This window comes from Stegostoma tigrinum, chromosome 24 (genome assembly GCF_030684315.1).
Source record: "Stegostoma tigrinum isolate sSteTig4 chromosome 24, sSteTig4.hap1, whole genome shotgun sequence".
NCBI classification, from domain to species: domain Eukaryota; kingdom Metazoa; phylum Chordata; class Chondrichthyes; order Orectolobiformes; family Stegostomatidae; genus Stegostoma; species Stegostoma tigrinum.
Genome location: NC_081377.1, coordinates 46,470,182 through 46,484,541, shown reverse-complemented (window position 1 = coordinate 46,484,541; position 14,360 = coordinate 46,470,182).

The following is a 14,360-nucleotide window of genomic DNA, read 5'->3' as shown; positions in this document are numbered from 1 at the left end:
GAGCAGCAGGAAAGCTGATGTTTTGGGTCTGGACCCTTCTCCAGAAATGGGGGAGGGGAAGGGGGCTCTGAAATAAATAGAGAAAGGGGGAGCGGTGATAAAAGGTGGATAGAGGAGCAGATAAGTGGAGAGAACATGGACAGGTCAAGGAGGCAGGGATGGAGCCAGTAAAGGTGAGTGTAGGTGGGGAGTAGGGGTGGGGGTTGGTCAGTGAGGAGGGAAGGGCGGGTGGGTGGGCGAGAAGATGGACAGGTTTAGGAGGCAGGACGAGAGGGGGGCTGGTCTTGGGATGAAGTCGGGGGTGTGGGGAGATTTTGAAGCGAGGAAAGTCCACATTGAGACCATTGGGTTGTCGGGCTCCAAGGCCAAGTATGAAATGCTGTTCTTCCCGTTTTTGAGTGGCATCGTTGTGACACTGGAGGATGCCCAGGATGGACATATCATCCAGGGAGTGGGAGGGATGATTTGTGACAGGATGGTGTTATCATTTGGTGGGCAATGCAAGAAATGCGGCCAAGGGCCATCTCCGATACCTCTCCCTCTTTCCTGGACCTCTCTGTCTCCATCTCTGGCAACCACCTGGAAACTGATATCCATTTCAAGCCCACCGACTCCCACTGCTACCTAGAATACACCTCCTCCCACCCACCTTCCTGCAAAAATGCCATCCCCTATTCCCAATTCCTTTGCCTCTGCCGCATCAGCTCCCAGGATGAAGCATTCCACTCCCATACATCCCAGATGTCCTTGTTTTTCAAGGACTGCAACCTCCCCCATTCAGTGGTCAAGAACACCCTCAGCCGTGTCTCCGACATTTCCCACAACTCATCCCTCACACCACGTCCCTGCAATAAGAACCAAAACAGAATCCCCCTTGTCCTCACATACCACCCCACCAACCTCCAGATTTAACGCATCATCCTCTGACACTTCCGCCATCTGCAATCCAACCCCACGACCAAAGCCATTCTTCCCTCCCCACCCTTATGTGCTTTCCGGAGAGACCACTCTCTCCGTGACTCCCTTGTCCGCTCCAAACTCCCCTCTAGCCCCACCACCCCGGCACTTTTCCCTGCAACCACAGGAAGTGCTACACCTGCCCCTATACCACTCACTTCACCTCCATCCCAGGCCCTAAAAAGATCTTCCACATCTAACAAATGCCCACCTGCACATCTGCTAATGTGGTATACTGTATCCACTGTTCCCGATGTGACCTCCTCTACATCGGGGAAACCAAGCGGAGGCTTGGGGACCACTTTGTGGAACACCTACGCTCGGTTCATGACAAACGGCCACACATCCACGTTGCGAACCATTTCAAATCCATCTCCCACTCCCTGGGTGACATGTCCATCCTGGGCCTCCTCCAGAGTTACAATGACACCATCTGGAAACTGGAGGAGCAGCACCTCATATTCCGCCTGGGAATCCCACAGCCCAATGGTCTCAATGTGGACTTTACTAGCTTCAAAATCTCCCCACTCCCGATCTCATCCCAAGGCCAGCCACCCCCTCTCATCCCTGCCCCCTTGGCCTGTCCATCTTCCCTCCCACCTATCTGCCCCTCCCTCCTCACCGACCAACCCCCACCCCACTTCCTACCTACACTCAGCTTTACTAGCTTCACCCCTGCCTCCTTGACCTGTCTGTCTTCTCTCCCACCGATCTGCTCCACTATCCACCTTCTCTCACGACACTCTCCCTATTTATTTCAGAGCACCCTCCCCCATTTCTGAAGAAGGGTCCAAACCCAAAACACCAGCTTTCCTGCTGCTCTGATGCTGCCTGGCCTGCTGTCTTCATCCAGCTCCACACCTTGTCTCTCTAGAAAGTGCTGCGACCGAACTGAGTGAAACCAAATGTTAGAGAACATTGTTGAACCCTCAACAAGGACAGAGCTAAGTGCTCATAAAACAACAACAGCCCATTCCAATCTCTCACCAGCTTTCAGGCCAAACAAATAAGTTAATGGCAGCGATTAATACATGGTATTGGAATATTAAGCTCTTTTCCAATTTGGAATAGCAAATGAGAATGAATTCTATTTCAGCAGTGGATGCTGTCTAAAGTTCAGCAGTAATCAGTATTATGCTGTTGGCTTCTGTCAGGCACTCTCCTCACTGACAAATATGGACATTATGACATGCAGTGTGTGAGTTTTACTGATCTGCTGGTGAGGTCAGGATGCATTGCCGTACATTACTGAGAACAGTGACAATTAGTAACCTAGGCTCAACGTGAACTGGGAGTATTTGATAGAGATGTAAGTTTATTCCATTTCCCTAAGTGCAGTGTCCCTCATCTAACAAATATGAAAAAGTAAAATTAAACCACAAAGTCAGATCCATTTATTTAAAGAAAAACTGTGGTTTTGAATACTTTCACAATGTGTAACATAACTCAGTCAGTATTGATGTTACTGTGAAACGTTCCAAACTAAAGCAGGCAGTTTTGGTTCCACAAAATTCAGTTTTCCAAGTGAGCTGTTTCCCCACTGTCCACAGTCTCCCGGCAGTCTGTGGTTTCTCTGCTGGCATGTAAATAATCCTGATTCATCCTCCCAATTGCCAAACCCAACTCAGCAGATATTTTTTTCCTGCCTTGTAACAATGATTGCTCTTCAATATTATTCTACATGTTGTAAAGGTGAGCACTTTGGAGAGAGTGACCATAATTCGGTTATGTTTAGTTCAGTGATGGAAAGAGTAAGGAACGTGCCACAGGGCAATAGTTATAGATGAGGAAAGGGCAATTATAATGCGATTAGGCAAGACTTAGGAGGCATAGAATGGGTTAGCAAAATGCAGGGGATGGGGACAATCGAAATGTGGAGCTGGTTTAAGGAACAGATATTGCGCCTCCTCGATAGGTATGCCCCTGTAGGGCAGGGAGGAAGCGATAAGGTAAGGGAACCGTGGTTTACTGAAGAAATTGTATCTCTTGTTAAGCGGAAGAGGGAGGCTTATGTGATGATGAGACGAGATGGTTCAGATGAGGAGATGGAGAGTTACAGATTAGTTAGGAAGGATTTAAAGAGAGAGTTAAGAAGAGCAAGGAGGGGACATGAGCAGACATGAGCAGGTAGAATAAAGGAGAACTCTAAAGCTTTCTATAGGTATGTGAGGAATAAGAGGATGACTAGGGTAGGAATAGGACCAGTCAAAGACACAAGTGGGAAGTTGTGTGTGGACTCTGTGGAGAGCGGAGAGGTACTAAACGAATACTTCTCATCTGTTTTCACTTAGGAAAAGGAGAATATTGTAGAGGAGAAGACTGAGTTACGGGCTATTAGAATTGAAAGGATTGAGGTTAGTAAGGAGGAGGTGTTATCAATTCTAGAAGGTGTGAAGGTAGATAAATCCCCTGGGCCAGATGGGATTTTTCCGAGGATTCTCTGGGAAGCTTGGGAGGAGGTGGCGGAGTCTTTGGCCTTGATCTTTGAGCCCTCATTGTCTACAGGTTTAGTACCAGAGGACTGGAGGATTGCAAATGTTGTGCCCTTGTTCAAGAAGGGCAGTAGAGATGACCCAGGTAATTATAGACCAGTGAGCCTTACATCTGTTGTAGGAAAAGTTTTGGAAAGGATTATAAGAGATAGGATTTATAATCATCTAGCAAACAACAATTTTATTGGAGATAGTCAGCATGGATTCGTCAAGGGCAGGTCGTGTCTCACAAACCTCATTCAGTTTTTTGAGAAGGTGACCAAGCATGTGGATAAAGGTAGGGCAGTTGACATGGTGTACATGGACTTCAGTAAAGCCTTTGGTAAGGTTCCACATGGTAGGCTATTGGAGAAAATACGGAGGTATAGGATTGAGGGAGATTTAGCAGTTTGGATTAGAAACTGGCTTTCTGTAAGAAGGCAACGAGTGGTAGTTGATGGAAAATATTCAGCCTGGAGTCCGGTTACGAGTGCTGTGCCTCAAGGATCTGTTTTGGACCACTGCTGTTTGTCATTTTTATAAATGACTTGGACGCAGGCATTGGTGGATGGGTTAGTGAGTTTGCAGATGACACTAAAGTCAGGGGAGTGATGAACAGTGTGGAAGAATGTTGCAGGTTGCAGGGAGACTTGGATAAACTGCAGAATTGGGCTGAAAGGTGGCAAATGGAGTTCAATGCAGATAAATGTGAGGGGATTCATTTTGGGAAGAATAATAGGGAGGCAGAATACTGGGTCAATGGAAAGATCCTTTGTAGTGTAGATGTGCAGTGGGATCTTGGTGTCCATGTACACAGATCCCTGAAAGTTGCCACCCAGGTTGATAGTGCTGTTAAGAAGGCTTACGGTGTGTTAGGTTTTATTGGTAGAGGGATTCGTTCCAGAGCTGTGATGTCATGCTGCAACTATACAAAACGCTAGTGCGGCCTCATTTGGAATATTGTGTGCAATTCTGGTCGCCCCATTACAGGAAGGATGTGGAAGCATTGGAAAAGATGCAAATGAGATTTACCAGGATGTTGCCTGGTCTGGACCGAAGACCTTATGAAGAAAGGCTGAAGGACTTGGGTCTGTTCTCATTGGAGAGAAGGAGGCTAAGAGGGGATTTAATAGAGACATACAAGATGATCAGAGGATTAGATAGAGTGGACAGTGAGAGTCTTTTTCCGAGGATGATGACATCAGCTTGTACGAGGGGGCATAGCTACAAATTGAGGGGTGATAGATTTAAGACAGATGTCAGAGGCAGGTTCTTTACTCAGTGAGTGGTAAGGGTATGAATCACCCTGCCTGCCAATGTAGTTAACTCAGCCACATTAGGGGCATTTAAACAGTCCTTGGATAAGCAGATGGATGATGATGGGATAGTGTAGGGGGATGGGCTTAGATTAGTTCACAGGTCGGCGTAACTTCGAGGGCCAAAGGGCCTGTTCTGTGCTGTATTGTTCTAGGTTCCAAAGTACTTTAGATGATCCTGAGACTGTGACATGTATAAATGTACATTTATATGTCTTTATCTCTTTTAGGGACCTTTCCTAAAATATTTCACAATCCTTTTATTTTCACATTCAGAGTTTGCGATCTTCCTTAGCTCATTTTCATTTACCATAAAAGGCTAGCATTATACAAGGAGATAACAAGGTGTAGAGCTGGATGAACACAGCAGGCCAAGCAGCATCACAGGACCAAGAAAGTTGGCATTTTAGGCCTAGACCATTCTTCAGAAACCCGAAACATCAGCTTTCCTGCTCCTAAGATGCTGCTTGGCCTGCTGTGTTCATCCAGCTCTGCTCCATGTTGTCTCGGATTCTCCAGCATCTGCAGTTCCTACTATCTCTCATTATACAAGGAGCTTGGCCTGGCCTGTCTTTATCTTACACTTTAAATAAATTCCTGTATTCTCATGCTCAGTTAATGGTGGCTTTCCTCTCTGGTGTCTTTCCTTGTGTCAGGTTGTGCTGCTCAGGGAGGCTATAACTGTTACAACTTTCCCTAAACCATTCAGATAGTGTTGTTTGATTCATGTTCTCATGTCACTGACAGGCTCTGTTAATAACTGGGAAGTTCTATTGTTTTAGAGCAAACAATGTGAAGTTAACTTCAATACTGCATTCAACATAACTGTTAAGTTATTCTGGTTTCCATCCAAGTTGAAGTATTACTGCTATCGGTGTGTATCTTCTCGCCTGAGCTATATTACTCTGGTTTTATCTTACCCTTGACTGATCTGGGAGATTTGAAGGATATGTGTATCTTTTTCAAATCACACATGGAATGTAGGTGTCGCTGGCCGGGCCAACATTTATTGCCCGTCCCTAGTTGCCCCTTGAGAAGGTGGTGGTGAGTTGCCTCCTTGAACAGCTACAGTCCACCTGCTGTGGGTTGACCCACAATGTCGCAGGGGAGGAATTTCCTAGCATTTGACCTACTGACAATGGAGGAATGCTGACACTTTTCCATGTTAGTAGAATATGTGAGCTGGACACGGTCTTGGATTCCCAAGGAACCCAACTCAGGAATGAATGCAAGAGTACAGAGCAGAAACAGAAAGTGCAGGAGAAACTTAGCAGGCCTGGCAGCATCCGTGGAGGGAAAAGCAAAATGAATGTTTCAAGTGCAGCCAGTTCATAGTCTTGATGAAGTTCTGATGAAGGGTTTTCTGGAGTCAAAACATTAAAACATAGAACATAGAATAGTACAGCACAATACAGGCCCTTCAGCTCACAATGTCATGCTGACCTACAATCCTACTAAGATCAATCTACCCTGCATACCCTACACGTTACTATCCTCCATGTGTCTATCCAAGAGTCACTTAAAAGTCTCTGAAGTATCTGACTCCACTACCACTGCCAGCAGTGCATTCCACACATGCACCACTCTCTGTGTGAAGAACCTACCTCTGATATCTCCCCTATTCCTTCCTCCAATCACCTTAAAATTATGCCCCCTCATAATAGTCTTTTCCGCCCTGACAGAAAGGCTCTGGCCATGCTCTCTATCTATGCCTCTCATCATCTCGTACACCTCTATCACGTCACCTCTCATCCTTCTTCACTCCAATGAAAAAAGCCCTAGCTCCCTCAACCATTCATAATAAGACCTGCCCTCCAGCCCAGGCAGCATCCTGGTAATTCTCCTCTGCACCCTCTCTAAAGCGTCTACATCCTTCCTATCACGAGGTGATCAGAACCGAACACAATTTTCCAAGTGTGGGTCTATCCAGAGTTTAATAGAGCTGTGGCATAACCTCACGGCTCTTAAACTCAATTCCCCTGCCATGAAAGCCAAACATTAACATTGTTTCTCACTCTACAGATGCTGTCAGACCTGCTGAGTTTCTCCAGTGCTCTCTGTTTTGTTTAGACTTCCATCATCTGCAGTTCTTTGTTGTTCTGCAAGAGTTGGGAGATTATGCTTCACTTTAACAAGGCATTGGTGAGATCACAGCAAGAGTCCTACATACAATGTTGGTCTCCTTATTTAAGAAAACATGTTGATGAATTGGAAACAGTTTAGAGAAGGTTTATAAAACTAATCCTTGGAATGAGTGGATTCCTTTATGAGGAAAAGGTAGGTATACTAGAAGTTTCCTCTGGAGTTTAGAGAATTGGAGGTGACTAAATTGAAACATATAAGAAGCTTGATTGGGGTTTATTCAGTTCTGACCTGGACCTGAAATGTTAACTCTGTTTTTATCTTCACAGTGGTGCCAGACCTGCTGAGCTTTTCCAGCAACATCAGGTTTTCTTTTTGACTGGGGGCATGTGGACAGCATGTTCCCCCTTGTTGAATAATTTGAAACTAAGAATAATAGTTTTAAAAATGAAGGAGTGCTCATTTAAAACAGAGATGAAGAAATATCTTTTTTTTCTCTCAGAGGATTGTGAGTTTTTGGAATTCCAATCCTCAAGGGGATGCAGAATCCTTCAACATTTTTTAAGGCAGAGCTTGATAGATTCTTGATGATCAAGGGGATGTGAGATTCTGGGAGCTTTACAGGAATGTACAGTTGAGGATAAAATCAGATCATCCATGACCTTATAGAATAGAATAATGAATTCTTTATTGAATGGTGGAGCAAACTTGAAGGGCTGAATGGCCTCCTCTTGTTCCCTGTTTCTAAGTTTATAAGTCCTGTTGTCTTTGTTCCTCTAAATGCTGCAGGTCATGGTTTTCCGGGGAGCTGAGGTTTTGTTCTAATGCATCAATGTCCATTTCAACAATAGCCCACCAATAAATAGGAGCACACATATAGTTTATCACCACAATACATTCCAAGGTCTGTGGAACAAAGAAGTTTTAGACTAACTATTCTCAAGATATTAAAATAAATGTCCCAGCAAGGGATTACAGATGTTTAAATTTCCGTGGTTTTCCTGAGGAATGAATAGGTTCTGGATTCCAAGTGCCTTGTCGTTCCCTGGAGTAATATTTATACCACATCCATTGCAGAGCCTTCATTTTGCTTTAATATATTCCAGTAGCAGAGGTTTCTTTGCAAAGTACCAAACATTTCAGGAGAATAGCATCCCTCCAGGGATTCCTTAACATTCCAGGATGAAACTGGGAAAAAGGTTAGTTTTGTTGTCATGAGAACAATCCAGAAGAATTCAGAGATAGCAAGAACTGCTGATACTGGAGTCAGACAATACACTATGGAGCTGGAGGAACACAGCAGGCCAAGCAGCATCAGAGGATCAGGAAAGTTGATGTTTTGGACCAATACCCTTCTTCAGAAATAGGGAAGGGAAGAGAGCTGGGAAATACATAGTGAGAAGGAGGGGTAATGCTGGGGAGGGTAGGTGGGATGATGATAGGTGAGTGCAGGTGGGCAGTGGTGGGGATTGGTCAGTGAGTTGGGAGGAGCAGATAGGCGGGAGAGAAAATGGACAGGATGCATCAGGTTAGGGAGACAAGGAGGAGAGGGAGAATTGGACATGAGATGAGGCTGGGGTGTGGGGAGATTTTAAAACTGGTGAATTCCGTGTTTAGGCCATTGGGCTATAGGATTCCCAGGCGGAATATGAGGAGCTGCTCCTCCAGTTTGCAGAGGTATCATTCTGACACTGGAGGAGACCCAGGATGGACATGTCACCCAGGGAGGGGGAGGGGGAGCTAAAATGGTTGGTGGGTGCAGAGCTCAGATGCTTCACTGCTCAGTTGCTCCAACTTTTGGGATATCTGAGGAGATTTTAATCTCTGAATATGGATGTGATGGAAAGCAGTGGGAGTTTGAAAGATGTGAATTTGGGGATGGGAATGTAGCTCTGCTCCAGCGTTAACATCACTGGATTTAATATAAATTGTGTTTGGTGCCAGTGTGGGATTGACATTCCAGAATTAGCAATTTGCCGGTTGGATGTGGATACCTCATCACTGACACAATTAACATCGCGTATAGGTGCGAATAGGTGTTTTTCAAAAATTAGTTCTAACTTGATTTCAGTGGAGTGGATTTCAGGGGCCCAGGAAAGCAACTGGGAAATGGAGGCAAGCTTCAATAAGACATTTGGCATTTAGTTTAAACCCATTATTGTCTCCAAGTGTAACCTTTATACAGATAGACAGAGTCTATATATAATACCCTTTCATGAACCAGTGAGGATTTCACACTGAAGAAGTCAGAGTGGGCATTGCCCTGGCTGTGTGGACAGCACATTGGAGGTGGGAGACTATCATGATCCCAGTGAGGTGGAGGGAGATAGACAAGAGAGGGCCTGAGGATATAGGAGGCACTATAGATGCCTATAAAATTATGAGAGGCATAGATAATGTAGATAGCCAACAGCATTTCCCTACGGCAGGGGAGTCTATAACTAGAGGGCATATGTTTAAGTTAAGAAGGGGAGATTTAAAAAAGGACCTGGAGGGTAATGTTTTCAGACAGAGGGTGGTGCATGTGTGGAGTGTGTTTGCCAGAGGAAGTGCTGGAGGCTGGTATATTTATAATATTTAAAAGGCATCTGTGTGGATACATGAATAGGAAGGGATTAGAGGGATTTGGGTCAAATGCCGGAAAATGGGACCAGGACAGATTTGGATATCTGGTTGGCATGGATGAATTGGACCAAGGGGTCTGTTTCCATTCACAGGAGTTCAAAAAACTTGCAAGCAATGGGAAGTAAGGAGAATTTCTCCACTGGGTGAATTCATACCTGACTCAGAGGAAGGTTGTTGTGGTTGTAGGAGGTCAGTCACCTCAGCTTCAGGATATCTCTGCGGGAGTTCCCCAGGGTGGTGTCCTAGGCCCAACCATCTTCAGCTGCTTCATCAATGACCTTCCCTCCATCATAAGGTCAGAAGTGGGGATGATCGCTGATGATTGCACAATGTTCAGCATCATTCGTGACTCCTCAGATACTGAAGCAGTCCATGTTTGAGTTCAGCAAGTTAGTATGAGCTGACAAGTTACAAGCAACATTTTTGCCACAAAAGTGCCAGACAATGTCTATCTTTAACAAGAGAGAATTTAAACATCACCTCTTAGACATTCAATAACATTACCTGCACTGAATCCAACATCATCAACGTCCTGGGGGTTACCATTGACCAGAAATGATCTGGGCTGCACATATGCATGTCAGGGCTGAGGGGGTCAAGTCACCATTGTAATGGACACTCGCCATTTGCCTGGAGGGTCCTACTGCACAATCTTCAAGCCTTTGGTTGGCGCATCATCTACCACATTCAAGTTCCACTCCCAACACCAACGCTCAGTCGTAGCACTGTGTACTATCTGCAAGATTCACTGAAGAAATTCATCAAAAATCCCCGACAGCACCTGCCAAACCCACGGCCACTTCCATCTAGATGGACAAGGGCAACAGACACATAGGAACACCACCCCCTGCAAGTTCCCTTCCACATCACTCACCGTCCTGACTTGGAAATATATTGCCGATCCTTCACTATTGCTGGGTCCAAATCCTGGAATTCCCTCCCTAAGGGCATTATGGATCAACCCACAGCACAGGGACTGTAATGGTTCAAGAAGGCAGCTCACAATAAATAGTATCAGAGATAATGGGAACTGCAGATGCTGGAGAATTCCAAGATAATAAAATGTGAGGCTGGATGAACACAGCAGGCCAAGCAGCATCTCAGGAGCACAAAAGCTGACATTTCGGGCCTAGACCCTTCATCAGAGAGGGGGATGGGGAGAGGGAACTGGAATAAGTAGGGAGAGAGGGGGAGGCGGACCGAAGATGGAGAGTACAAGAGAGTTGCAATGGGAGAGAGATTCCCTGAGGTTGGTCTGGAGGGAGGAGGGTAACTTCTTCAGGTTAGGCATCCCTGGAAGAGGTTTCGCAGTGAGGTTAAAATAGTATCAGAGATAATGGGAACTGCAGATGCTGGAGAATTCCAAGATAATAAAATGTGAGGCTGGATGAACACAGCAGGCCAAGCAGCATCTCAGGAGCACAAAAGCTGACGTTTCGGGCCTAGACCCTTCATCAGAGAGGGGGATGGGGAGAGGGAACTGGAATAAATAGGGAGAGAGGGGGAGGCAGACCGAAGATGGAGAGTACAAGAGAGTTGCAACTATTTTAACCTCACTGCGAAGCCTCTTCCAGGGATGCCTAACCTGAAGAAGTTACCCTCCTCCCTCCGGACCAACCTCAGGGAATCTCTCTCCCATTGCAACTCTCTTGTACTCTCCATCTTCGGTCTGCCTCCCCCTCTCTCCCTATTTATTCCAGTTCCCTCTCCCCATCCCCCTCTCTGATGAAGGGTCTAGGCCCGAAACGCCAGCTTTTGTGCTCCTGAGATGCTGCTTGGCCTGCTGTGTTCATCCAGCCTCACATTTTATTATCTTGGAATTCTCCAGCATCTGCAGTTCCCATTATCTCTGATACTATTTTAACCTCACTGCGAAGCCTCTTCCAGGGATGCCTAACCTGAAGAAGTTACCCTCCTCCCTCCGGACCAACCTCAGGGAATCTCTCTCCCATTGCAACTCTCTTGTACTCTCCATCTTCGGTCCGCCTCCCCCTCTCTCCCTATTTATTCCAGTTCCCTCTCCCCATCCCCCTCTCTGATGAAGGGTCTAGGCCCGAAACGTCAGCTTTTGTGCTCCTGAGATGCTGCTTGGCCTGCTGTGTTCATCCAGCCTCACATTTTATTAGCTCACAATAAATGTTGGGCCCAGTAAACGATGCCCATGTCCCATGAACAAACACAAATAAAAATCTAGTGTCACAAAATTCAGTTAGTAGATAAATGCAAATTTCAGGAAATTAGAAAACAAGTTAGTCTAACATGACAACTGTGATGTTGAATTATTTCAATTACCAAATGATTCAGAGTTTTTGTTTTATTATAATTTTATTCATTTACTGTAGAAGCTACAATAACCTCAGGACCTGACTGATCAGTTTAAAGATAATAGTTAATCAGGAAAATCAGAAATGTTAGAATTTTTTGAAAAATACAATATTAACTCTCTTCAGTGTCCTGAATTATTTTACATTTTTTCAACTAGTTTGTGTAATTTTGTTTCACATGAGGGAAGCCTACGATATTTTGCTTTGAGTTGCTTTACCTTTAGATTATACATTAAAATTTATATTTATATATGTATATATGAGTGTGTGTGCATGTGTGTGTGCATGCGTGTGTGTGCGTGTGTGCATGCGTGTGTGTGCATGTGTGTGCGTGCATGCATGTGCGTGCGTGTGTGTGTGCATGCGTGTGTGTGTGTGTGTGTGTGTGTGCATGCGTGCGTGTGTGTGTGTGTGCGTGCGTGTGTGCGTGCCTGCGTGTGTGTATGTGCGCGTGTGTGTGTGTGTGCGCGTGCGTGCATGTGTGTATGTGCGTGTGTGTGTGTGCGTGAGTGTGTGTGTGCGTGCGTGCATCTGTGTATGTGCGTGTGTGTGTGCGTGTGTGTGTGTATGTGCGTGTGCGCGTGTGTGTGTGTGTGTGTGTGTGTGTGTACAATATTATTTTATATATATAAAGACCACAGGTGTGAGTGCACTTTGGACACTATCAGAAATGTTGCTATGGAAATATACAAGCTGGCAGCTACATCAAGCCAAAAGAACCAAAGTCTGTATATTAATGCCTTCATGTGAAAAGAAAAACATTTTAGCATTGCATCGTTAAGATATTTAAGTCAAAGGACTCTTGTCAGTCAGTAAAGTGTTTGTAATGAAGCTAATAGCACGTCAACGTTGATCTTCTTGGTTTGCTGGAACATTGTCATAACACATTGTCATAGCAACAGGTTTAAATATAGTTAGATTGCTTTTTGTTGGCCACTCTTCGCTCACCTCACCTTCATTTCTGAGCATGTCACTGATGAGGAAATGGTTAAACAGGGCACATGGCTGGGCTGGTTCAGGTCATATTTTTACATTCTTCTTTATGCTGTTGCCCTCTGGTAAAAGTAACATACTGCAGCTGCTGGAAATCTGAAATAAGACCAGAAATTGCTGTAGAAACTCAGCAGGCCTGGCAACACCTGTGAAGAGAGAATGCAAGATTAATGTTCTGAGTCTGGTGTGTTTCTTCTTTAGCAGTGAATGCGTCATTGGTCTCAAAATGAAACTGTCTCCAACTCTTGTTGTTTCTACTGTCTTCTGAAACTGGTTCAGCCCCATTTTCCTCTGTGTCAATCCATAATTAATTACTTTACACAGTGGAGTTGTGCAATCTGATGACGGTATCTGTTATGAACATTCTTAATGCAGGCAGCTTGGCTAAAAATCCAACATGACCCTCCCAATGAATTTAAGCAACCAAATCATTACTTGAACATAAGATAAGAAAGTGTGGAGCTGGATGAACACAGCAGGCCAAGCAGCATCTCAGGAGCAGGAAAGCTGAAGTTTCTGATGAAGGGTCTAGGCCCGAAACGTCAGCTTTTGTGCTCCTGAGATGCTGCTTGGCCTGCTGTGTTCATCCAGCTCCACACTTTATTATCTTGGATTCTCCAGCATCTGTAGTTCCCATTATCTCTCATTACTTGAACATATCTTTGGTGTGTATAATCAAATTTGCTTTGTCTGAGGTGATTTGTTGGAACAGGTTATTTATGATTCCTCCTCCATACCAACTCTGCTTTTGTCTGATTCTGTTGATTTGCCTGTTGATCCTTTTATTGAGTGAAGTGTTGACATCTTCCTTTCATTCTTCTCCTCATAGCCACTGCCCAATTAGCTGATGTTTCACCTCTTTCCTATTAGTATTTCAGGTTTCCAGTGTCCTGATGTATTACTTTGGGTGTCTATTCAGCTGCTGTTTGAACATTTTCCAGGGAAGTATTAGCCAAGATAAAGATTCAGGCTGGGCTTCAAGTGACCAGTTGTTCAGTTTTGCTGCGCTTTCAGCTGAAGGTAGACAGGTGGGTGGCAGGGTCACGCAATCGCAAGATCTTTCCGAACCATGTGCTGGGAGGATTGGAGAGGGTCTCTGCCTCACTGGCTAATCCCGACCTGCCAGACTTTGACACTGAGTTGGGTCATGAATGTAGGTGGTATCCCAGAGTGGATCTGTTCGCAAAGGATTTGGCAGCATGGATAGTGCAGAAGAGTGGGGTGGGGGTGACATTACCGAAAGATCAAAACAGCCCTAAAAGTTTCTGCAAATGTTTGTACTTAGGGCTCCCTATATCTGCCTACTACAACTCTAAGCTTCGCCATTCACATTGATAATGGAAACAACAAGCATAAATTTGTCAAACTGTAATCACAATGCCAGCACTAAGCACAGACCATAACAACTCATCTCCCAGCTCCTTATCCTGAAATACAAAGATATCGTTTTGCTTTAATCAGCTTTTTGCTGCCACTAAATTGCTGGAACGTTTTTTTAAAAAATCTTTGTCAATAACTATGTAACATGATACAAAAAAAGGGCAATGTATGAGTCACAGATATTCAGCTTGTGGTTGAATCTTTTTCCAATG